The sequence below is a fragment of the Thermobia domestica genome, chromosome 4 (assembly GCF_964235325.1).
Source record: "Thermobia domestica chromosome 4, izTheDome1.hap1.1, whole genome shotgun sequence".
Classification (NCBI taxonomy): Eukaryota; Metazoa; Arthropoda; class Insecta; order Zygentoma; family Lepismatidae; genus Thermobia; species Thermobia domestica.
Window position 1 is genome coordinate 197,314,044 of NC_137457.1, and position 27,003 is coordinate 197,341,046.

Sequence of the window (27,003 nt, forward strand, 5' to 3'; positions counted from 1 at the left end):
TGTATGACTGTCGCAATACCCGAAAGTTCGAACTTTTGTGAATGTAGCCAATGATGAAGATGACCAGGATTATGATCAAAATGTTATTCAAGGTTACTACTGTACATGTCAAAGCGGTGCTCGTACATTAGGTACATGTGCGCACGTTGCAAGTGTCTTGTGGTATTAATGCCATGCACGACATTTACAGAATATTAAATATCCCGATGACTCATTGCTAAGTACCACATTAGATGCTGCAAACCGAAATGATGAAAATAATGAACAGACAATTGATGAATTATTTTAACACCGTTCAGCATTAAGATATCTCTGGTGGGTTTTGGTAAAGGGCAAGGGTGCAGTTGATTAAAACAACTAATTGCTTTACATGCTGAAATCAGTTCAATGCCCCCCAGCTACTTGGAGGCGGTTTTTGGGGGGGAAGGAGTGCATTTCGGTCTTTGTGCCCATTGAGACTTTTGATCCACATGTTAAGAACTATCAACCAGCGAAGTTTCAACAACATTAGCCGAAAGCCACTTTCCATAAGAAAAGTGCGAGGTCCTTTCTCTCACCGTTTGAAGGTAATGCCTAAAGTTTACCAATAATCATCAACCTGTACAGTATTTTATCTCTTCGACGGACCAAAACTGTCCTGTTTCCCGTTGCTGTTTACGTACACAATTCGTTGCCGTGATAATGTCAAAATTTTCTGCACGGTAGGCAGTAGAAAATGTGTTTTTGAGATGAAATGAAATCTTTAAGTTGTATATCCCACGGTTATGCCGGTTAGACTAAAGGAGACGGTGATGATGAGAGATGAGTGAAATGGTGGAATGAAGAAAGTGGGAGGGAACGGAAGAACTCCGAGAAAACCCACGAGCACGGTGTTTGTCCACCACAAAGTCCACACGGCGCGAGCTGGGATCAAACCAGGGACCCCAAGCACCAGGTGCGAACGACACTCTACCACTGAGCCACCGCGCCCCCCCAAAATGTGTTTTTGTATATTTCTGTTTGCAAACACCAGTAAAAAGTTCAAAGTCATCCAGATTATCAAATGTGAAGTACGAAAGTAACTCAGTCTCTGTGCTTGTTGCCCAATTACTGGGAACCATACATCACAAGTATATGCAATGTCCCTTGCTTCATACAGGCCACAAGGAAAAACAAAAAAAAATGCCACTTTGTGGTCGAAATTGAGTTATGAATATCAAGTGTTTAGCCTGGAGGAGTAGAATGTAGTGCACTACTTTGAAAGAGAAGAAATATGTTCTATCGTTGCTAAAATAGCGTTTGGAAAAACACTGCACAGCTAAAAAACAAAACAAAAAAAAAAAAAAAACTGAAATATCCTTAGTTAAAGTGAAAAAATGGAATGTCAAGACTGCAATCAGAAGAACCTGCCAAACAATTAAAAACTGCAGAATTCACGAGGTTGGCATTGCAAATTGCCGAGATTTCTTCTAAGGAAGTTGCATCCATTTACTTCTATCCCTCGCTGCCTTCGACCAAATTCCAGGAAAAAAGAAATGCCTCTGGTACGCTATATCAAGTATATCTTATGAAAAGAAGAAAGTTACGATCGATAAGACAGTTGCCCTCGTATGGCTGTTCGCCATCAACTAGTTCAACAACAATCTGTAATTCTGTAACAACAGACTCCGAAATACAAGGTAAGTACATGCTTATTATGCTATACATGTACTGTAACAAATGATTTTCATAGGTAAATGTGTATATATCTAGTGAACCAAGGTACTTAGAAATTACTGCTAAGTAGAATAGTTATTTTGGTGTCAAATTATAAGTTCGCTAAACTCAAATATAGCGTAGTCTCTAATGCAACTTAAAATTCTTACTGTCTGGTAATACTGTAGTCTCAAAGGGTCATACGTGCAAAGCTGATAATGCACATATGCGTACATTATGTAAGGATGTAACGTAGCGAGTCTTCTGTGGTTCCCCGGTACTAAATTAATGTTTTTCTTGTAGTTTGTCGTCAGAAGAAGACCGAGTTCAGATATTACCATGAGAAGAAAGTTGCCTAAAATCAAAGATGGCGGCTAATGATCAGACCATTTAAGTAGTAGAATATATTCAAATAACTGTAAGTCCGTCTCTAATTCGTCTAGAGAGTTGAAACAACAGACCGAATACGCAGGACAGATCTGACGTTCCGAGAATTTATTTTGTAGGTCCATTACACGAAGTGTCTTCTAAGGAGAGGGAGGAAATTAAAAAATGAACACCATGAAAAGTGGGAATTTGCCACCTTGTCCGGAGGCAATTATGTATACGATGCTCACTAAATGCTCTAGAATGCATTTCTTGGGAAGTTTTCATAAGATACTTTTTGTATTCTATCGATACTGTGCATAGATGTCTAGTAGCAAGGCGCAAACCCCCACTTTTCATGAAAAATATGTTGTTTTATTTCTTTTTTTTAATTTCCTCACTCTTTCATCATTCCTGGGACGCTACTTCGTGCAATGATCATACCATACATCCTTTGAGCATATGTTCGATTCTGCGTGTTCTGTTTCTTGTTTCAACTCTTTATGTCAATTAGAGAATGCCGCCAATGGCGTAGTTTCGGTTCAGAAAGCGAGTGCAACAAAGAAACTAAAAACAGGAGTTTGCCCCTTGGTCCCTCGTTACTATTCACAGTATAAATGTAGTACAAATATGACCTTATGGGAACTTGTCAAGGGATGTTTTCTAGGGCATATAGTTAGAATACTATAGATCTTTTCATCTCCAATCATGCAGAGGTATGTCAAAACCGTCACGGATTTCCTTCAAAAAATTACATGTGATTTTATTGTCCAAATAACGAATATTTCTGCTCTCAGTTTCGAGAAATTGGGCGCTTCAGCCAGTATCCAATAAAAGATGTATACATCGCAACAAAACATAACCAATTTTTTCCTCGAAGGTCAAGATCTAACAGCGTTTGCACATGTCCCCGGCAATGCCGGATCTGGTTCCGACAATGCCGGCGATGGAATCGGCGGCAATGTAATCAAATGGTAGCTTGTACACGCTTTCCGACCCGGCAAAAAAGCCGGTGGAACTCCCGGCTGCGGCAAACGCAGGCCGACATGTCGGTGTCGGCTCCGGCTCCGGTTTTGTCGGCGGCAATGTTTTCTTATGCGTGGATGAACACGCAGCCGGTAAAGACGGAGCCGGCTTGCTGATAGGTTTCTTCAATCTAGCTACAGGGAGTGAGTGGCAAGGCGGTGTGTATTCTTCTTTCTTTTCCTGTATTTGGATTTTTTGTTTACTTAATTTTTTTTTATTATTTTCTTTTTTTCACATCGTATGAATATATAATGAAGAATGAAATAATCAAAATGGCTGTGAGGTACCACAAATATGGCGGCTTGCTATTTACATAAATTCTCAGCAAGGAAAATTCGGATCTTGTTTGAATTATCCAACTATGGCAACGCGGAAAGTGAGTTTCACAGATGTATGTATGTATATTAATTTGTTATTTTCTACAGCTGAAACTTACTTAAACGATTTAAACAAAGGGGTCATTGGATTCGTTTTGATAGAGAATATGTGAGCATATGAAGGCATAATTAAAAAAAATCAACATGGCGGAAATGAACAAAATGGAGATACGAAGAAATTATGAATCTAGGATAGTTGTCCAGTGTTTATCCTGTTAATTATGCAACCCAGTACGTACGGTATCAATATCCATCATAGTCGTAGAAGTAGGCATTCCCAAGCATAACAAAGGTTGTAAATAAAATTAAAGTAAATGAAAACTACAACACAACTACAGAAAGAACTGAAAAAGCACAAACAGAACAAGAAAATTTCCATTCTTGTGGTTGCATACTGTTTTACCCTATAGATCATAATGAAAATATTCATGTACTGTCTTGTCTGGCATTTGTTTCATAGAACGATTGTCGACTGAGTGAATACGCAGCTGCAATCTTCCCTTATAGCTTGATCTCAACCTGTTTCAATTTTGAGAAATTTAAATAGATGTTAAAATTATGGCAACAAAAGTGAAAAAAGAGAAAGAAACCAAAAGAAGGCCATATACCTCGTGCGCAGGTGCATTTCGCCAGCCCCCCCACCTTGGAGTTTCGAAACAAAACCTATGCCAATCGTTTGTGCTACGTTTGTGCCGGAATGTACCGCAAAAATTTTGGTTTGTACCACTTCCGGTACAAAGTTATAACAGTTTTAAAGTGGGGGGGCTGGGGAAACGGCAGCCCGCCCACCTTGGAATTTCGAAACGAAACCTATGGCAATCGTTTGTGCTACGTTTGTGCCGGAATGTACCGCAAAAATTTTCGTTTGTACCACTTCCGGTACGAAGTTATAAGGGTTTTAAAGTGGGGGGCTGGGGAAACGGCTGCCCCCCCACCTAGGAATTTCAAAACAAAACCTATGCCAATCGTTTGTGCCGGAATGTACCGCGAAAATTTTCGTTTGTACCACTTCCGGTACGAAGTTATAAGGGTTTTAAAGTGGGGAGGCTGGAGAAACGGCAGCCTCCAAACTTGGAATTTCGAAACAAAACCTATGGCAATCGTTTGTGCTACGTTTGTGCCGGAATGTACCGCAAAAATGTTCGTTTGTACCACTTCCGGTTCGAAGTTATAAGGGTTTCAAAGTGGGGGGCTGGAGAAACGGAAGCCTCAAAACTTGGAATTTCGAAACAAAACCTATGGCAATAGTGTGTGCTACGTTTGTGCTGGAATGTAAAGTAAACATTTTCGTTTGTACCACTTCCATAACGAAGTTATAAGGGTTTTAAAGTGGGGGGGCTGAAGAAACGACAGCCTCAAAACTTGGAATTTCGAAACAAAAACTATGGCATTCGTTTGTGCTACGTTTATGCCGGAATGTACCGCAAAAATTTTCGTTTGTACCACTTCCGGTACGAAGTTATAAGGGTTTTGAAGTGGAGAGGCTGCAGAAACGGAAGCCTGCAACCTTGGAATTTCGAAACAAAAACTATGCTAATCGCTTGTGCTACGTTTGTGCCGGAATGTACCGCAAAAATTTTCAGTTGTACCACTTCCGGTACGAAATTGTAAGGGTTTTGAAGTGGCGCGCTGGGGAAACGGCAGCCCCCCCACCTAGGAATTTCAAAGCAAAATTTATGTCAATCGTTTGTGCTAGGTTTGTGCCTGAATGTACCGCAAAAATTTTCGTTTATACCACTTCCGGTACGAAGTTATAAGGGTTTAAAAATGGCGGCTGGGGAAACGGCAGCCCCCCCTCCTAGAAATTTCAAAACAAAACCTATGCCAATCGTTTGTGCTACGTTCGTGCCGGAATGTACCGCAAATTTTTTGTTTGCACCTGTTCCGGTACGAAGTTATAAGGGTTTTAAAGTGGGGGGTGGCTGGAGAAAGGGCAGCCTTCAAACTTGGATTTTCGAAACAAAACCAATGGCAATCGTTTGTGCTACGTTTGTGCCGGAATGTAGCGCTAAATATTTCGTTTGTACCACTTCCGGTACGAAGTTATAAGGGTTTCAAAGTGGGGGGGGCTGGAGAAACGGAAGCCTCCAACGTTGGAATTTCGAAACAAAAGCTATGCCAATTGTTTGTGCTACGTTTGTGCCGGAATGTGCCGCAAAAATTTACGTTTGTACCACTTCCGGTACGAAGTTATAAGGGTTTTACAGTGGGGGGCTGGAGAAACGGCTGCCTCCAAACTTGGAATTTCGAAACAAAACCTATGCCAATCCTTTGTGCTACGTTTGTGCCGGAATGTACCGCAAAAATTTTCGTTTGTACCACTTCCGGTACGAAGTTATAAGGGTTTTGAAGTGGAGAGGCTGCAGAAACGGCAGTATCCAAACTTGAAATTTCGAAACAAAAACTATGCTAATCGCTTGTGCTACGTTTGTGCCGGAATGTACCGCAAAAAGTTTCGGTTGTACCACTTCCGGTACGAAAAGGTAAGGGTTTTTAAGTGGCGTGCTGGGGAAACGGCAGCCCCCCCCACCTAGGAATTTCAAAGCAAAATTTATGTCAATCGTTTGTGCTGGGTTTGTGCCTGAATGTACCGCAAAAATTTTCGTTTGTACCACTTCCGGTATGAAGTTATAAGGTTTTAAAGTGGGGGGCTGGAGAAACGGCAGCCTCCAAACTTGGAATTTCGAAACAAAACCTATGCCAATAGTGTGTGCTACGTTTGTGCCGGAATGTGCCGCAAAAATTTTCGTTTGTACCACTTCCGGTACGAAGTAATAAGGGTTTTAAAGTGGGGGGGCTGAAGAAGCGACAGCCTCCAAACTTGGAATTTCGAAACAAAACCTATGGCAATCGTTTGTGCTACGTTTGTGCCGGAATGTATCGCAAAAATTTTTGTTTGTACCACTTCCGGTACGAAGTTATAAGGGTTTAAAAGTGGGAGCTGGGGAAACGGAAGCCCCCCACCTAAAAATTTCAAAACAAAACCTATGGCAATCGTTTGTGCTACGTTTGTGCCGGAACGTACCGCAAAAATTTTCGTTTGTACCACTTTCGGTACGAAGTTATAAGGGTTTTGAAGTGGGGAGCTGGGGAAACGGCAGCCCCCCACCTAGAAATTTCAGAGCAAAATTTATGTCAATCGTTTGTGCTAGGTTTGTGCCTGAATGTACCGCAAAAATTTTCGTTTATACCACTTCCGGTACAAAGTTATAAAGGTTTTAAAGTGGGGGACTGGAGAAATGGCAGATTCGAACCTTGGAATTTCGAAACAAAACCTATGCCAATCGTTTGTGCTACGTTTGTGCCGGAATGTACCGCAAACATTTTCGTTTGTACCACTTCCGGTACGAAGTTTTAGGAGTTTTAATGTGGGGGCTGGAGAAACGGCAACCCCCTACCATGGAATTTCGAAACAAAACCTATGCCAATCGTTTGTGCTACGTTTGTGCCGGAATTTACCGCAAAAAGTTTCCTTTGTACCACTTCCGGTACGAAGTTTTAAGGGTTTTTAATGTGGGGGACTGGAGAAATGACAGATTCGAACCTTGGAATTTCGAAACAAAACCTATGGCAATCCTTTGTGCTACGTTTCTGCCGGAATGTACCACAAAAATTTTCGTTTGTACCACTTTCGGTATGAAGTTATAAGGTTTTAAAGTGGGGGGCTGGAGAAACGGCAGCCTCCAAACTTGGAATTTCGAAACAAAAACTATGCGAATCGTTTGTGCTACGTTTGTGCCGGACAAAAATTTTCGTTTGTACCACTTCCGGTACGAAGTTATAAGGGTTTCAAAGTGGGGGGGCTGGAGAAACGGCAGCCTCCAACCTTGGAATTTCGAAACAAAACCTATGCCAATAGTGTGTGCTACGTTTGTGCCGGAATGTGCAGCAAAAATTTTCGTTTGTACCACTTCCGGTACGAAGTTGTAAGGGTTTTAAAGTGGGGGGGGGGGGCTTGGAGAAGCTGCAGCCTGCAAACTTGGAATTTCGAAACAAAACCTATGGCAATCGTTTGTGCTACGTTTGTGCCGGAATGTACCGCAAAAATTTTTGTTTGTACCACTTCCGGTACGAAGTTATAAGGGTTTCAAAGTGGGGGGGCTGGAGAAACGGCAGCCTCCAACCTAGGAATTTCGAAACAAAAAATATGCTAATAATTTGTGCTACGTTTGTGCCGGAATGTACCGCAAAAAATTTCGGTTGTACCACTTCCGGTACGAAATTGTAACGGTTTTGAAGTGGCGGGCTGGGGAAACGGCAGCCCCCCCCACCTAGGAATTTTAAAGCAAGATTTATCTCAATCGTTTGTTCTAGGTTTGTGGCTGAATGTACCGCAAAAATTTTCGTTTTTACCACTTCCGGTACGAAGTTATAAGGGTTTAAAAGTGGAAGCTGGAAAAACGGCAGCCCCCCACCCAAAAATTTCAAAAAAAAACCTATGGCAATCGTTTGTGCTACGTTTGTGCCGGAACGTACCGCAAAAATTTTCGTTTGTACCACTTTCGGTACGAAGTTATAAGGGTTTTGAAGTGAAGGGCTGGGGAACGGCAGCCCCCACCTAGGAATTTCAAAGCAAAATTTATGTCAATCGTTTGTGCTAGGTTTGTGCCTGAATGTACCGCAAAAATTTTCATTTGTACCACTTCCGGTATGAAGTTATAAGGTTTTAAAGTAGGGGGCTGGAGAAACGGCAGCCTCCAAACTTGGAATTTCGAAACAAAAACTATGGCAATCGTTTGTGCTACGTTTGTGCCGGACAAAAATTTTCGTTTGTACCACTTCCGCTACGAAGTTATAAGGGTTTCAAAGTGGGGGGCTTGAGAAACGGCAGCCTCCAACCTTGGAATTTCGAAACAAAACCTATGGCAATCGCTTGTGCTACGTTTGTGCCGGAATGTACCGCAAAAATTTTCGGTTGTACCACTTCCGGTACGAAAAGGTAAAGGTTTTTAAGTGGCGGGCTGGGGAAACGGTAGCTCCCCCACCTCGGAATTTCAAAGCAAAATTTATGTCAATCGTTTGGGCTAGGTTTGTGCCTGAATGTACCGCAAAAAATTTCGTTTGTACCACTTCCGGTATGAAGTTATAAGGTTTTAAAGTGGGGGGCTGGAGAAACGGCAGCCTCCAAACTTGGAATTTCGAAACAAAAACTATGGCAATCGTTTGTGCTACGTTTGTGCCGGAATGTGCCGCAAAAATTTTTGTTTGTACCACTTCCGGTACGAAGTTATAAGGGTTTAAAAATGGCGGCTGCGGAAACGGCAGCCCCCCCACCTAGAAATTTCAAAACAAAACCTATGGCAATCCTTTGTGCTACGTTTGTGCCGGAATGTACCGCAAAAATTTTTGTTTGTACCACTTTCGGTACGAAGTTATAAGGGTTTTGAAGTGGGGAGCTGGGGAAACGGCAGCTCCCCACCTAGGAATTTCAAAGCAAAATTTATGTCAATCGTTTGTGCTAGGTTTGTGCCTGAATGTACCGCAAAAATTTTCGTTTATACCACTTCCGGTACGACGTTATAAGGGTTTTAAAGTGGGGGACTGGAGAAATGGCAGACTCGAACCTTGGAATTTCGAAACAAAACCTATGCCAATCGTTTGTGCTACGTTTGTGCCGGAATGTACCGCAAACATTTTCGTTTGTACCACTTCCGGTACGAAGTTTTAGGAGTTATAATGTGGGGGCTGGGGAAACGGCAACCCCCTACCTTGGAATTTCGAAACAAAACCTATGCCAATCGTTTGTGCTGCGTTTGTGCCGGAATTTACCGCAAGAATTTTCGTTTGTACTACTTCCGGTACGAAGTTATAAGGGTTTTTAATGTGGGGGGCTGGAGAAACGGCAGCCTCCAAACTTGGAATTTCGAAACAAATCCTATGGCAATCCTTTGTGCTACGTTTGTGCCGGAATGTATCGCAAAAACTTTCGTTTGTACCACTTTCGGTATGAAGTTATAAGGTTTTAAAGTGGGGGGCTGGAGAAACGGCAGCCTCCAAACTTTGGAATTTCGAAACAAAAACTATGCGAATCGTTTGTGCTACGTTTGTGCCGGACAAAAATTTTCGTTTGTACCACTTCCGGTACGAAGTTATAAGTGTTTCAAAGTGGGGGGGCTGGAGAAACGGCAGCCTCCAACCTTGGAATTTCGAAATAAAACCTATGCCAATAGTGTGTGCTACGTTTGTGCCGGAATGTGCCGCAAAAATTTTCGTTTGTACCACTTCCGGTACGAAGTTATAAAGGTTTTAAAGTGGGGGGGCTGGAGAAGCGGCAGCCTCCAAACTTGGAATTTCGAAACAAAACCTATGGCAATCGTTTGTGCTACGTTTGTGCCGGAATGTACCGCAAAAATTTTCGTTTGTACCACTTCCGGTACGAAGTTATAAGGGTTTTGAAGTGGGCGCTGAGGAAACGGCAGCCTCCAACCTAGGAATTTCGAAACAAAAACTATGCTAATCGTTTGTGCTACGTTTGTGCCGGAATGTACCGCAAAAAATTTCGGTTGTACCACTTCCGGTACGAAATTGTAACGGTTGTGAAGTGGCGGGCTGGGGAAACGGCAGCCCCCTCACCTAGAAATTTAAAGCAAGATTTATGTCAATCGTTTGTTCTAGGTTTGTGGCTGAATATACCGCAAAAATTTTCGTTTGTACCAATTCCGGTACGAAGTTATAAGGGTTTAAAAGTGGGGGCTGGAAAAACGGCAGCCCCCCATCTAAAAATTTCAAAACAAAACCTATGGCAATCGTTTGTGCTACGTTTGTGCCGGAACGTACCGCAAAAATTTTCGTTTGTACCACTTTCGGTACGAAGTTATAAGGGTTTTGAAGTAGGGGGCTGGGGAAACGGGAGCCCCCACCTAGGAATTTCAAAGCAAAATTTATGTCAATCGTTTGTGCTAGGTTTGTGCCTGAATGTACCGCAAAAATTTTCGTTTATACCACTTCCGGTACGAAGTTATAAGGGTTTTAAAGTGGGGGACTGGAGAAATGGCAGACTCGAACCTTCGAATTTCGAAACAAAACCTATGCCAATCGTTTGTGCTACGTTTGTGCCGGAATGTACCGCAAACATTTTCGTTTGTTCCACTTCCGGTACGAAGTTTTAGGAGTTTTAATGTGGGGGCTGGGGAAACGGCAGCCCCCAACCTTGGAATTTCGAAACATAAACTATGCCAATCGTTTGTGCTAGGTTTGTGCCTGAATGTACCGCAAAAAGTTTCGTTTGTACCTCTTCCGGTACGAAGTTGTAAGGGTTTTAATGTGGGTGGCTGGAGAAACGGCAGCCTCCAAACTTGGAATTTCGAAACAAAACCTATGGCAATCGTTTGTGCTACGTTTGTGCCGGAATGTACCGCAAAAATTTTCGTTTGTACCACTTCCGGTACGAAGTTATAAGGGTTTTAAATTGGGTGCCTGGAGAAACGGCAGCCTCCAAACTTGGAATTTCGAAACAAAACCTATGGCAATCGTTTGTGCTTCGTTTGTGCTGGAATGTACCGCAAAAATTTTCGTTTGTACCAGTTCCGGTACGAAGTTATAAGGGTTTTAAAGTGGGGACTGGAGAAACGGCAACCCCCTACCTTGGAATTTCGAAACAAAACCTATGGCAATCGTTTGTGCTACGTTTGTGCCGGAATATACCGCAAAAATTTTCGTTTGTACCACTTCCGCTACGAAGTTATAATAGTTTTAAAGTGGGGGGCAAACTTCAGAAACATCAAATTCAATACAAATAGAGATAGAAACATTGAGTTAACGGGAATCGTTAGTACACTTATAAGCATTAAGCACTAACGTTAGTGCTATCATATTTTGGGATTTATTCAAGATTTTTGGTGGGGGGCCAACTTCAGAAATACAATTTGTATACAAATAAAGGTAGAAACATAGTGTTAACAGCAATCATTAGTGCATCATTAGTGCACTTAAACGCACTAAGTACTAACGTTAGCGCTACTATATTTTGAGATTTATTCAAAAAATTTGGTGGGGTGGTCAACTTCAGAAATATCAAATTCTATACAAATAGGGATAGAAACATGGGGTTAATTGCAAACGTTAGTGCATCGTTAGTGCACTTAAACGTACTAAGCACTATCGTTGGTGCTACCATATTTTGGAATTCATTCAAGATTTTTGGTGGGATGGGCAACTTCAGTAATTTCAAATTCTATACAAATAGAGATAGGAACATAGAGTTAACGGCAATCGTTAGTGCATCGTTAGTGCACTTAAAATACTAAACACTGACGTTAGTGCTACAATATTTTGGGATTTATTCAAGATTTTAGATGGGGGCCAACTTCAGAAATATCAAATTCAATACAAATAGAGGTAGAAACATGCAGTTAAAGACAATCGTTATTGCATTGTTAGTGCACTTAAATCCACTAAGCATTAAGGTTAGCATTACCATATTTTGGGATTTATTCAAGATTTCTGGTGGGACCAACTTAAGAAATATCAAATTTCATACAAACATTTAGTGCTTTCTAGAAGCACTAACGATACACTAATGAATGGCATTAACTTTTGTTAGTGCTTGATGTTGACGCAAGTTAACCGTGCCCTCCAAAGATATTGTACCTGTAGCACCTACACTAATGAAGTACTAACGTTAGGGGTTGGTGCACTAAGAACCACTAACAATTGCACTAGAAGATATCATTAGTGCTTTTGAATATGGCGGAAATTTGATGCAATTAAAAATTTCAAATGTCTTATAGGAGTTTAGTAGCATGTAATTGTCCATAACTACACTAATATTGAAGGACAAACGAAACTGTTAGTGTTTTCTAGAAGCACTAACGATGCACTAACGATTGCACTAGAATAGATCATTAGTACTCTTGAATTTGACGGAAATTTGACGCAATGAAAAATTTCCCATAAATTTATTATGTGTTTCGTTACATGTAATTGGCCATAAGTAAACTAATATTGAAGTTCTAACTAAATTGTTAGTGTATTCCAGAAGCACTACCAATGCACTAACGAATGGCACTAAGTTTTAGTTAGTGCTTGAAGTGGGGGCGCTAGGTTCACTCTGGCCTCAAAAGGTATTTTAATTGTAGCACATTTACTAATGAAGCACTAACCTTAGGTGTAGATGCGCTAAGAAGCACTAACAATGCACTAATGATCGCTCTAGAAGAGATCATTAGTGATTTTGAATTTGGCAGAAATTTGATTCAATGAAAAATTTGCCTAAATTTCTTGTGAGTCTCGTGATATGTAATTGGCCATAACTACACTAATAGTGAAGCACTAACGAAATTGTTAGTGCTTTATAGAAGCACTAACGAAATTGTTAGTGCTTTATAGAAGCACTAACGAATTGGACTATTTTTCCCGTTAGTGCTTAAAGTGTCGGTGCGAAATTCACGCTGACTTCTCCATAGTTTTTTTTACTTGTAACACTTACACTAATGAAGCACTAACGTTAGGTGTTTGTGCTCTAAGAAGCAATTACGATGCACTAACAATTGCACTAACAGAGGTAATTAGTGCTTTTGAATGAGATGGGAATTTGATACAATGAATAATTCCCCATGTGTTTCTTATGGGAGTTTTGAGACTTATAATTGGCCATTTCTACACTAATGGTGAAACACTAACGAAACTACTTGTATCTTCTAGAAGTACTAACAATGCACTAACGTATAAAACTAATTTTTTCGTTAGTGCTTTTAGTGGGGGCTAAGTTCACGATAAATTCGAAAGTTTTCTTTCCTTGTAATATTAGTGCTTCCTAGTGCACCAACACCTAAGTTTCGTGCTTCATTAGTGTAGGTGCTACAAGTAAGAAACCTTTTCGGGCCAGCGTGAACTTGGTTCCCACTTCAAGCAGTAACGAAAAATAAGTCCATTCGTTAATGTATCGTTAGCGCTTCTGCAAAACACTCATAGTTCCGTTAATGCTTAACTATTGATGTAGATATGGCCAATTATATGCCACAAAAATCCCATAAGAGATTCATGTGGAATTTTTCATTGCGTCAAATTTCCGCCAAAATCAAAAGCACTAATGACCTCTTCTACTGAAATCGTTAGTGTTTCTTAGTGCATTAACACCTAACCTTAGTTCTTCATTAATGTAGGTCCTACAAGTAAAAAAACCTTTGGAAGCTTTCATGAACTTGGCGCCCCACTTCAACCAATAACGAAAAAATTAGAGCTGTTTTCGTTAGTGCTTCACTATTAGTGTAGTTATGGCCAGTTACATCTCAGGAAACTCACATAAGAAATTTAAGGGGAGCTTTTCACTGTGTCAAATTTCTGCCAAATTAAAAAGCACTAATGATCATTTCCAGTACAATCCTTAGTGCATCGTTAGTGCTTCTTCGTGCACCAACCCCTAACATTAGTGCTTAATTAGTGTAGGTGCTACAAGTAAAATATCTTTGGTGGTCAGCGTGAATTTGCGCCCTCTTCAAGCACTAACAAAGTAATTAGTGCATTCGTTACTGATTCCTGAAAATACTGACACTTTGTATGGAATTTGATATTTCTGAAGTTGCCCCCCACCAAAAATTTTGAATAAATTTCAAAATGTGGTAACACTAACGTTTAACATTTAAGTGCACTAATCACGCTCTAACGATTGCTGTTAACTCCATGTTTCTACCTCTATTTGTATAAAATTTGATATTTTTGAAGTTGGCCCCCCACCAAAGATCTTGAATAAATCCCAAAATATGGTAGCACTAATGTTAGTGCTTATTTCGTTTAAGTGCACTAACAATGCACTAACGATTACCGTCAACCCCATGTTTCTACCTCTATTTGTATAGAATTTGTTATTTCTGAAGTTGGCCCCCCCACCGAAAATCTTGAATAATCCCAAAATATGGTAGCACTTACGGTAGTGCTTAGTGTGTTTAAGTGCACTAACGATGCACTAACGATGCGCTAAGTTTAGTGAAAATCTGTCTGCATAAAGATGGGTGGGGGGCTAACTTCATATGAAGTAGGTCCCAAACCAAAATCTTCAATATCTCGTAAACGCTGATAGCACTAACGTTAGTTCCAAATGCACTAACGTGCACTAACGATGCATTAACGATGTGCAACGTTTGGTGTGATTTGGGAGAGGTGGGGGGCCAACTTCAGGCACGTAATTTTTTTTTGCGGTACATTCCTTTAAAAACGTACCAGAAACGATTGACATAGTCTTATCTCGAAATTCCAAGATGGGGGGTTCTGGAAACGGCAGCCCCCTAGTTAAAACTGTAATACTTTTGTACTGGAAGTGATACATACAAAAATGTTTGCGATACATTCCGACACAAATGTTGTTAAACGATTTGCATAGGTCTCGTTTCGAAATTCCGAGGGGGCATCAAAACGGCAGCCCCGTAGCATGAAACTCTCGTATCTTTGTACCGGAAGTGGTACAGAAAAGAGTTTAGCGAAACGTTCCTGTTCAAAAGTAGTGCAAAGAGTGGGCATAGGTTTCATTTCGAAATTACTGGGTGCGGGGCTGCCGTTACCACAGCCCCTCTTGAAAACTCATATAACTTCGTACCGGAAGTGGAACAAACGAAAATTTTTGCGGTACATTCCGGCATAAACGTAGCACACACGATTGGCATAGGTTTTGTTTCGAAATTCCAAGGTTGCAGGCTGCCGTTTCTCCAGCCCCCCCCCCCACTTTAAAACCCTTATAACTACGTACCGGAAGTGGTACAAACGAAAATTTTTGCGGTACATTCCGGCACAAACGATTCGCATAGTTTTTGTTTCGAAATTCCAAGGTTGGAGGCTTCCGTTTCTCCAGCCCCCCCACTTTAAAACCCTTATAACTTCGTACCGGAAGTGGTACAAACGAAAATTTTTGCGGTACATTCCGGCACAAACGTAGCACAAACGATTGCCATAGATTTTGTTTCGAAATTCCAAGTTTGGAGGCTGCCGTTTCTCCAGCCCCCCACTTTAAAACCTTATAACTTCATACCGGAAGTGGTACAAACGAAAATTTTTGCGGTACATTCAGGCACAAACCTAGCACAAACGATTGACATAAATTTTGCTTTGAAATTCCTAGGTGGGGGGGCTGCCGTTTCCCCAGCCCACCACTTCAAAACCCTTACAATTTCGTACCGGAAGTGGTACAACCGAAAATTTTTGCGGTACATTCCGGCACAAACGTAGCACAGACGATTAGCATAGTTTTTGTTTCGAAATTCCAAGGTTGCAGGCTTCCGTTTCTGCAGCCCCTCCACTTCAAAACCCTTCAAGATCTTCTGTTTAGTCTCCCCCGAGGGGAAAATATAGAAAAATAATAGTTTGCAAGACTCCTTCCATCAATCATTGATAGCGATCAGGTTTCTCCTAAGCATTTTCCTTTTGTGGGGATTGTCTCTCTTGGCTCCTGCAAGATCATAGTACGTAATTTGGAAGAAGGGGAATGTTTGTTGAAAGAGGGAAAGGAATGCATAAAGAAGAATATCTTGTATAATAGTGTGAAGATATGTGTATTTGGATATATGGAAAAGTTCCTTATTTTGAACAATGGAACATTTTATTTTAAAAGAACATTTCAGTCAAAAGCATCATCATTCGTTTCAAACTAAATCACCTATCGACTTGTTTTTCTAAGTTCATTTGCCTTTGCTGTCTGTCATTCATTTCTTACGTTGTAAATTTTTTCAATTAATAAAATAACAGATTGCTTCCCCGTCCGCATTCCTATCATCACTTTACCTTGGTTAATCTACGAGCATGCACTTTTTTCATCGAGACACAAATCAAAGTGAATAACCGAGGATATGAACCCGGAAGGAACGCCAGACAAAAGGGATTGAGAGACTATTGGAAGGGACAGTCGACATGGAGCGAGAGACGAGTTAAAATGTAGACCGCTAGCTTCATTTGAAATTTACGATTGATAGCCTTGCTCTGTCTTAGAGAGCACCTTTGATTCAACGACGATGTATTGCCTTTTAAGAAGAAGTTTTAAGTTTATCTAAAGTTGCGGACTTCGTGAAGTTGGTTACTCAGTCCGGGTTTCGCCGACTCTTAACTTTGGTTACTCGAACGACCAGCCAGCCAAACAGAAGGATGGACGGACGTCGGCCTGTTGGAGGGATTCTCGAGAGGACAACGATCAGACCTGCAAGTAAGTGCGAGTAGATTAACCTATCCCGAAAGTTACTCCCTTCTTGCCCCTTTTCAACCCCCTTTAACATCACAGTCTGTTTCTTTTGTACGTGTTGGATTTCATTTAAATGCAACCCAGGTTAGATCCCGTACCTCATGTTTTGTTAAGTTCTATATTTACAAAATCCTGGGCGCAACTTGTCGGATCTGACATCCCCAAACACGTCAATTATTAACACATCATCTGAGCTCTCAGACCGACAAGGGGCGACTGCACATGGCGGAGATGTGGTTTTAACTTGTGTGAATGCACACATGTTTGCGACCCTCGATTTATTTTGCATTAGTTTGTTTGCCGCCCACCGTTAGAATTTTATGAAATTCTATTTTTACCGCCCTCCCTCCACCCTCTCAATTTGTTGTATTATTTTGTTTTATGTGTTTTTAGTTATATTATTTAGAGATATTTAGAGAAAATGGTGAATACTAGCATTATGGCACAAGCTCGTCTTACGTCTCTAGATTCTATTGTGCGCCCCACATTTTTTCACGGCAAGTATGGGGAAGACGTCATTCGTTTTTTTGAGTATTTCGAATCTTACTGCGTCATTTATGAGTTCAATGCAGTAAAGAAGCGTCATTTGCTTCCATATCTATTAAGGGACGGAGCCTTAGCGTGGTTTCTAGCATTAACTAGGACAGATGATTTTGTGAACTTGTCGTATGTAGATATAAAGAGACGAATGATCACATTATTTGGTGGTTTTGTAGTTAAGAAGGTGACGGAACACACCATTCGTTCTAGAGATCAAAAAGAAGGGGAACCTATTATGACATATATTTATGAGAAGCTAGATCTCATACTTAGTTTTGATAAAGCCATGCCTATTCAACAACAAATTAATTTCCTTATTGAAGGGTTATTGCCTCAGTATTTTAAGCTTACATGCAACAAATCGTTTCCATCCGTTGATGCGCTATGTGAGTTTTTATTACAAGAACAGTCAGCTGAGTTAATAGTAAATTACAAGACGCTCATTAAAGCCAATTCGAAAGAACAAATCTTGCAGTTTAGTACACCGGAATTTATCGCTAAGATAGCTGATGTTTCATTGCGCGATAATTCTCATGTTTCATTTCCTCTCGAAGAACAACGGGAAAAAAAAGAAATGCTTGCACGTTTGCATTATGATATCTTATCCGCTGAGAAAGAATGCGGTGATCAACAGTCTGTAGATTCTATTCCGTCTCATCAACAGAAATGTAACTCTTTTTTTTCTTTTTGTTCCTCTGAATGTAAGAGTGCCAAGAATAATAATAATATGCATGATAGAATGGGCTCTGCGACGAATACCTCTGTTATGGTTAAGAACGAACAGAACAAGTGCAAACAGAATCATAGTACGTCTCCCGCGAATAATAAAATACACTGTCCGGCCAAAGCATTAGAGTGCAACATGGCGCAAGTCAGGAGAAGTAATAATTGTAATGTTTTACATAGCGGAAATAGTTCAGGGAATAGTGAAAGACCTGCTTTTAAGACTCACACGATAACTACGCCTATTGTTAGGGATAGGATTCTGCCTTGCATCAAAATTACTATTGGAAATAAAGAGTATAAAGCATTGTTGGATTCTGGGAGTCAAATTTCAATTTGTACTAGAGAGCTCCTTCCTCCGAACACTAGACTTGTTAAAAGACGTACTATCATCCGTGGCATCTCGGGTAAAGGACTTGAAACTAACACGTTAGCTGTGCTGAAGTTCAAAATTGACGGCTATTCATTTACGCATACTTTTAGAGTTGTTGACAAATTTGCATCTTCTGTTTTGTTGGGAAATGATTGGTTACTTCCTCAACATGTCACTATTAACCAGGATATTCACGTAGTTCATATAGTTAGGTTTGGGAAACCTACTGATCACGCGCTACCTGAAAGTCATGCTATAGGCACAGTTTCCGAACAAACAGCGAACCTTATGCAAGCGTATTTCATAACGGCGAAATCTGTTACTTTGCCACCAAATTCCAGTGTTTCAGTACCTGTTCGTAAAATTAATGATTTAGTGGGACTTAAAAATGTTTTGCAACCCAATGAGAAAATCTGTTCTAAAGCCGAAATTTTTGTTAATGAGTCTAGAGTGGATCCTGTTAATCCTGTCATTAGAGTAGTCAACCCAACCAACAAAAAGTTGTGTTTAGAGAAAAATCTTCATTTAGGTGAAGCCATTAACATTAGGCCGGGTGCACATTACCCAAATGATACAGATAGTCTTCAAAATAATGGTTTAGCCAGTAAACAAGACAACAATAACTTTCCTGCTGGTTTTGATGTCAAGCGTGTGGACATTAACCCTCAACTTTCGGACGATCAGAAGCAAATGTTTTATTCTGTTATAGAGGAGTATAAGGATTGTTTTTCTTGGTCAGAGGATGATTTTGGAGTGGCCAAGGGCTACGTACATGAAATTAAAATGCTAGATAACGTCCCAGTTCACACCAATCAGTTTCCTATCCCCTTCCATTTAAGAGAAGAAGTTAAAAAACAGATTGATACTTTGCTTAAACAAAAGGTTATTAGGAGGTGTATCTCGAGTTATAACTCGCCTATTCTTCTCGTGAAAAAGAAGTCCGGATCTTATAGATTTTGTTTGGATTGTAGAGCGATCAATTTACACATTGCACCAGACAGTTTTCCTGTACCGTCGATAGAAGACATTCTTTCGCGTCTTAGTAAGTGTCGCTACCTGTGCTGCTCGGACTTGCTCAGTGGTTTTTTTCAAGTGAAAATCGCGGAAGAATACCAACACGTCACTGCCTTTTCAATCCCAGGAGCTGGTTCTTTTTGTTTTACAGCACTTCCTCAAGGCCTTATCACTAGTTCCGCTGGTTTAAACAGATTAGTGAAAATGACATTGGAAGGATTAGAATCTGAACAAATTTTCGGGTACCTTGATGATTTTTTTTGGGGTGGGAATACTTTTGATGATGTTATCAATCTCACCAAGAAGTTATTTCAACGAATTAGAGAACGTGGTCTTAAGCTTGCACCAGAAAAAACGAAATTGGCTTATTTTTCATTAACAGTTTTGGGACACGATATTTCGTACGATGGCTTGCGAATTTCCAAGAAAATAACTGACTCCATTAGTAATTATGAACGTCCGAAGACGAAAAAACATGTGAAAAGTTTTCTAGGATTAGCTAGCTTTGTAAGACGATTCTTACCTAATTTTTCTGAAATTGCGGAGCCTTTGAATTCACTTCTTAGAAAGGATGTACCGTTTAAGTGGACACAAAAACAACAAGATGCTTTTGAGAAAATTAAAGACCTTATCATAAAATCGCCATATTTGATGCATTATAATCCGAAACACCCTGTATACTTGTTCTGTGATGCATCAACTCGCGGTCTGGCTGCCGTGCTCAAACAACCTATATCCTCTTCAGAGGACCCAGAGTTAGCACCCATTGCTTATTGTAGCCGTAGCTTAAATAAAAGCGAGAAGTCTAGACATCCCTATGAACTTGAACTTTTGAGTATTATATATGCCTTTCGATCCTTTCGTTACTTTTTACTAGGACGTCACTTTTTTTTGAAAACCGATTGTAAGAGTCTTTTGTTTTTAAAGCAGACAAAAAATGTAGGCAAATTTGCTAGGTGGCTTAGTTTTATTGAACAGTATAACTTTACTGTGACACACATATCTGGGGTATCTAACATAGAAGCCGATGCACTTTCACGTTTTTCTCGTGCCCCCAGGGACATTTCTGATGAGCAACAAAATGAAGAAGACCCTCGAGTATTTTCTTCCACTGTTACAGAGTGTAACAATATGCTAAGTGACGAGCCTTCTCTCAGAGATGAACAAATGAAGGACCCGTTTTATAAGGATATTTTTGATTGGTTAGAAAACAAGGAAAAGAAAAATCCCAAAATTGAAAGACAGGCATTTTATTTCACGGTTAAGGAAGGAATCTTGTATAGAAAACAAAAAACATCTAGTGGTATGAAATTTTTAGTTGCTGTACCTGTTTCATTACGCTATAAAGTTTTTGATGCGGCTCATACTTCTGCCATTGGTTCAAGTCATGGAGGCTTTTCTAAGACATATGATCTTTTGGTGAAATCTGTGTATTTCCCTAATATGAAACAATATATTTATCAGAAATGCAAAGAATGTTTAATTTGCCAGTCCAGCAAGAATAAACCTGGTTCTGCTTATGGTACATTGCAAACGTATCCTCAAGTACCGCCCTTCTATCGCATTTTCGTAGACTTTGGAGGGGTGTACTCCTCGAGTAATTCCAGAGACATAAGACGGCAACGAAATTTTATGACAAACGTCATTCGAAACCCAATTTCAAAGTCGGAGACAAGGTATGGATTTTGGACAGCACCATGAAGAAAGGATCCACCAGAGCTTTCAGTGGACGTTATTTTGGTCCAGGAATCATTCAGGATATTGACCACCCAAATTCCTATTTTGTTAAGTTCAAGACTGCGCGAGGAAGATTCAAGGTTGATTCGATTGCAGTACAAAGACTGAAGAAGTACTACGAGAGACAGGAGAAGGAAAACGAGGGAGAGGAAGAAGAAGATGTTGACTTGGATATACAAGACGTTGTCGAGGATGCTACTGCGAATGCCTGCTGTGCCGAAGAACAGGAAGGAAGAAATAAGAGAGAGAAAGAAAAAGAAGAACACTATGAAATTATTTTTAATCCTTCGGTAAACATGATAGAAAAAGAAGAAGATATTCCATCTGTGAATCTTCGTGAGGTTGTGATTGCCAACCAATTACCTACTTGGGCTGAAACAGGGAAAAATTGTTCTGGCTTGAAACCGAAGTTTGGTGCCAATTCTGCAATCAACAAGAAAATCAGTGTTTTTCGAGGAGATATCGCTATGATTAAAGCTGACGCCGTTGTCAACCCCACGAATGAATTACTCATTCCATTAGGAGGAGCAGACAGAAGTATCCAAGAAGCTTCAGGAGAAGAATTTCGTAAAGATTGTGAGAAAATACGTTCTTTAAAACCAGGACAAGTGAAGATTGCTCCAGGCTATAATCTCCCCGCTGATCATGTATTATTGACGTGTGGTCCCAGAGATGCGAACAAGAAGACTTTGGAGAATTGTTATAACAATTGTTTTGATTTTGTATTGAAAAATCAGTTTTCAACTGTGGCTTTTCCTTGCATCGCTGCTGGTGCATTTCATTTCCCTAAGGAACCTGCTGCGAGAATTGCATTGTTGAGTACTCGAAAATTTTTAGAGGATCATGTGGACAACGTAGACCGTATTGTATTGTGTATTTTCGACAAGGAGAATTGGGATCTCTATCAGCGTCTTTTACCTGTGTATTTTCCCTTGGAAGAAGGAAAAGAAGTGGAAGCTGTTTCTCTGCAATGAAGTTTTTTTTTTAAAAAAAAAAAGAGGAAAAAAGAAGACGGTTCTCAAAGGAAGATTTGATGGATTAGGAACATCTGTGCAGTTGGTAACGAATTTTGTTTTGACACTGGCCATGTCATTATGGAATTTGTTTTGGTTTGTTTGTATTTCTAAGTCTTGCCGGCAATAACAATTACAACGAAGATAAGGAGAAAAAGGAGTACTCATATAGACATCATTGTTTTTTCAGTTACTTAGAACTGTTGGTTAACCTTGTAGAACACGTTCTTTTTCCTAGTCATCTTATCAACAGCTTATAAACTGTATAAATTAGTATCTAGGCGCCAGATCAACATCTTATTGATACATTATGTTTTGCAGAAGAAAACTAAAGAGATAGACGCGACTATGAATTGATATTTGTATACTATCTATGTTATGATAATGATGAAGAAGGAATTCCTACGTTTTTTTTTTTTTTTTGCATTTTTCAAGATGCATTTTATAACCCAAATGTGGATGTAAAGAAAAATGAAGTTTTTCTTTCCCTGGATTTTGATTTGATCCTACGATTTGTTATTAGTTATTGGAAACATACTCAGTCAATGTATTCTTTTCAAAGGAATATACACTGTTATAACCTCTTGTGTGATTTTAGTGATCTTTTGGAATGATCAATTTTTCATCGCCTGCAGTGTATATAATAAATTTGTGTATTTCATCATGAAGATGACTTGGGATTTATGTATGATGAAGATTTGTGCTTATTTGATGTATATTTTTGAACATTTGAAGATTTGACTTGATTCCACATTTTCCTGTGGGTATACGCACTTGTACTTTCATATAAGAAGAAAGAAGTTTCTTTTCTTTTAGCGCATAATTAGTTAGGGATTTAGGAATATGTTTGGTGATAGTCTGTCATGTTGATTTCTTTTGAGGTTTTTAATAGCCAGTGCAGAGGGCTATAACTCTGCCAACACGGCGGTCATTGTGGAACTAAATTCTCCACAATTCGTTTTTCTAAAACCTGAAATCAACATTCTTTTGTGTTGTTTTATCTGTTCTTTCTATGGGTAGCTAGATTAATTTTTCTTCTACCGCGTAATGATTATTTTGATTATAGAGTTACAATTTTATTGGAATTGGAGTTTTTATTTACTATATATAGATATATACGTATGAATTATGATTTAGTTATTACTTTTGCATTTTCCCCCCTGATTGTTCGTCGTTTTTTTATTCATTCCATTATTTTATCCAATTATTGTCCCTATTCTCATATCTTACGTGTTTTGGACAGTCATTGACTGTATCCCCTAAATCTTGTGATGTTACTATTACATACCTGTCTACCCTACTCCTATAATCCACCAAATTCGACAAAGCGAACAATTTGCCACCAGTTTTCGCAAATTCTTGACAATTTGATACTATTGGATTGTTAGTTTAAGCATAGGGTTACTACCTATTGTGACTTGTCAAAATTATTAATTTAGCCATATTTTTCTGCGAATGCTTTTGATTAGACCTATATACGGACCAATTTACAATATACCTTTGTGTACTAAAGAAAAGATATTTGGGAATTTACACGTTAATGCTCCTACGTCACTTGATTGAGGTAATAGAATTAACCTTGTTCTTTGCATTGAGCTATTTCTTAGATATTGAACGACCCTTCCATTTATTCATGTCAGTCTGTAATATTGCACGGTTCTTAAAAAAAAAAAAAAAAAAAAAAAAACTGAACAGCGCTGAATATGATTACTAATTCGTTGTATTAAGAAATCGAACGTTTGTTTAGACATGCGAAAGTAATTAATTAAAATCTTTCGAATCATATGTCCGCAGCTTTTTCATATAATGTATAAAACGAACTTTCCACATGACGCACTGTCAACAATGGATGAATCAAAATCTTTCTAGTGCTGCTTTGTTTCCACTTTCTACGCTGTAAGTACAGCAAAGCAAGGATATATCGTTTGTTTATTGCTGGACTCATGTTCTCTCCTTCACGTTCAAACTCAAACTACCTTTCTGCACCGGCATTACCGGGATGTGTGTGCAAAGCAGCGCCGGTCCCGACATTGCCGGAGCCGGAACCGGTTTTGCCGGCTTCGTGTGCAAAGCAGCCCCGGTTCCGGTTCCGATATTGTCGGTGCCGGATCCGGCATTGCCGGGGACGTGTGCAAATGCTCTAAGGGTTTACTTTTCCCTACCATAAATCCTTCATTTTAACTAGATTTCGGCGTTGCCGCACCAACTCAGGTAGAACTGTATAAAGCTCTCAGTATGGCTAACCCCATTACGGTTATCATAGTAGCCCGAGTCCGTGCAGGCCTCTAAACACATTACCCCACAGAAATGAGTGCCATAAGTCCAGGCCTTCTAAAGGCTGTTGCGCCAGGAATTTAGTTATCATTATTATTATTGCTAATAATAATAATATGTAATATTAGTAATGGGCTTAATAAAGATTCTGTCTGTTTATCTGCTCTGCTTGTAAGTATATTATTTCTAACTTTAAGATATAGTTATACAGGTCAATATATAACTGATCAGTTTCTTTCTAATGTGATTCTTCACGTGTATAAAAACTGGACAAACTATAAATTAGGATACTATACACAGGAAATTAATAATGATAGCTTTATTACTCAGATATTAACCTGCATACATTAATACATATGAGGATTTAGGTACTTAATAAAATGGTTTTTAATCATTTCTTTTTTTAAGAAAAAAGTTTTAAATTCTCATTATAGACAGATGGCCTGTCTAATAATAATAATAATAATAATAATAATAATAATAATAATAATAATAATAATAATAATAATAATAATGTTTTCCCATGACATTGAACAAAGTTATCGTGTCTTGCAAAATATTTTTGATGGAGACAAAGATCATGTTCTCATCGAGATAGATCAATCGTCCTCAGAAACTGAGGAAAACGAAAACGAGGACATATTTTGAACTCTTGAAGTGTTAAGTTCCTATTGTTTATTTTATCTATTTATGTGAGAATTTTCAAAATAATGTTCAATCAGGTCTGATGTAGTGCTTTATGTGAGATTGATTCTAAGTTGCATGAAGGGCATAAACAAATAATAATAATAATAATAATAATAATAATAATAATAATAATAATAATAATAATAATAATATTTATAAAAGACTAACATTAGTGCATCACGCTAGCTCTTAATAGTAAATCACGTTGATGCTCATTGCAATAATATAATGCAATAATTTAGATTTGAGCATTTATATTTATGTATCCGCAAGTTCGTTGGTCGGCTACTAACTAAAAAAAATGCAAATAATTAGAGCTCTTAAGTATTGACTTTAACCTATAATTAGTGCTTGAACTTTTCGGGTAAACTGTACCCGCCCGATACCCATTGCGTTTGGTTTACTCGATCCTTAGACCTGATAAACTCGTTTGACCCGTGTTTGGTCTGTTTGGACCGTTTGACCCGATAGACTCGTTATGAGTTCGTACATGATAATTAGAACAATTTGTGTTATGATAATAAAGTTAAACAACACAGCATTTACAATAATGACACACGGGATTATCAGGTCATTCCTATTCATACGGTTCAATCGGGCAAACCCGATTCATACGGGTAAAAATACAATATCGGTCCAACGTGCGGTCCACGATCTATTCTATTTTCCGAGCATTACCGAAAATGCACAGTAGCCCGAAACGGCTCGGACGTAAAACTACCATATTATTATTATTATTATTATTATTATTATTATTATTATTATTATTATTATTATTATTATTATTATTATTATTATTATATTAATAGGAAAGAAAATTACTTGTTGAATGACGTGTACGTATTTTATCCCTATTTTAAATGGTTATTCTGGCTTTATGTATCTGTTTATTGGTTTGCAACACTCAGAAAGAATAGTTCGAGACTTCATTGTTTACCCTGGCGACAGGGAGAGCGGCCAAGCTTTTGTAATACCGGCAACATCCAACTGGTTGACAAACCGCACGTGGCCGCTAACAACCATATGACAGTTTTACTGCTGATAATAAAACTTGGTTTAGCTTTGAAAACCACTATATATGAAATCGTAACCAGTGTTACCAACTCACCATAATTTAAAATTTTAAATGACAGTTTACTCTCATGTTGCAGTATTCGTTTTGTGAGTAGTTCTTAACTGTGCAATAAAAAGGTATATAGTACTGTTTAAATTTTTCAACTTCTATGCTCAGTTCACAACACTTGTTACGATTTCCGATATTTCTTTTATCGGGTATTACACTGGTTACGTTTCGTTTTGATCACTTTGATTGTTTTAAAGTTATTAATTTAAATTCATTTTTCCTATATAGCCAATTTATGTGAAGTTAAAATTCCGAGACCCCTTAAGTTCACAACAAAGCAAAAGCGAATCGAATGACTATCATCACTGACTCAGTGACGTCGAGATACATATTTCGCTAGGTTTGAGCTAAATCCAGCTCTCAGGGTAGTGTCTCCCCTTAATATTGGAGACTGTCAGCAACACCTATGGTTTATTCTGCTACTTCAAATGAAATGCACGTACATAGTGAAGGAAGCAGGACGTAATGTAATTGTACCTATGATTTATACGTCCAGTTTATTTCAATACAGAGTGTCGTCTTGTCATCTTAGTGTTACCTTGTCACACAGTGCTTGTCAGTTTTATACCTGGTTTTGAAAGCTGATGACCGATGAAACTACTGACATAATTTTAATTACTGATTTTTTAATATTTCATTCTTAAAGATACAATTAAGATTATCTGTTAATAGTTTCATTTGTCATCTGCTTTCAAAACCACGTATAAAACTGATAAGTAGTGTGTAACAAGGTAACACTAAGGTGACAAGACAATCAGTGTTTCAATAAACTGAACGTATAAATCAAAGTACAACTACTTACGTTAAGTCCTGCTTCCTTTACTATGTACGTACATTTCATTTGGACTAGCAGAATACATCATGCGTATTGTACGTTCATTTCATACAGACGGAAGTATAAAACGTACGTACTGTAC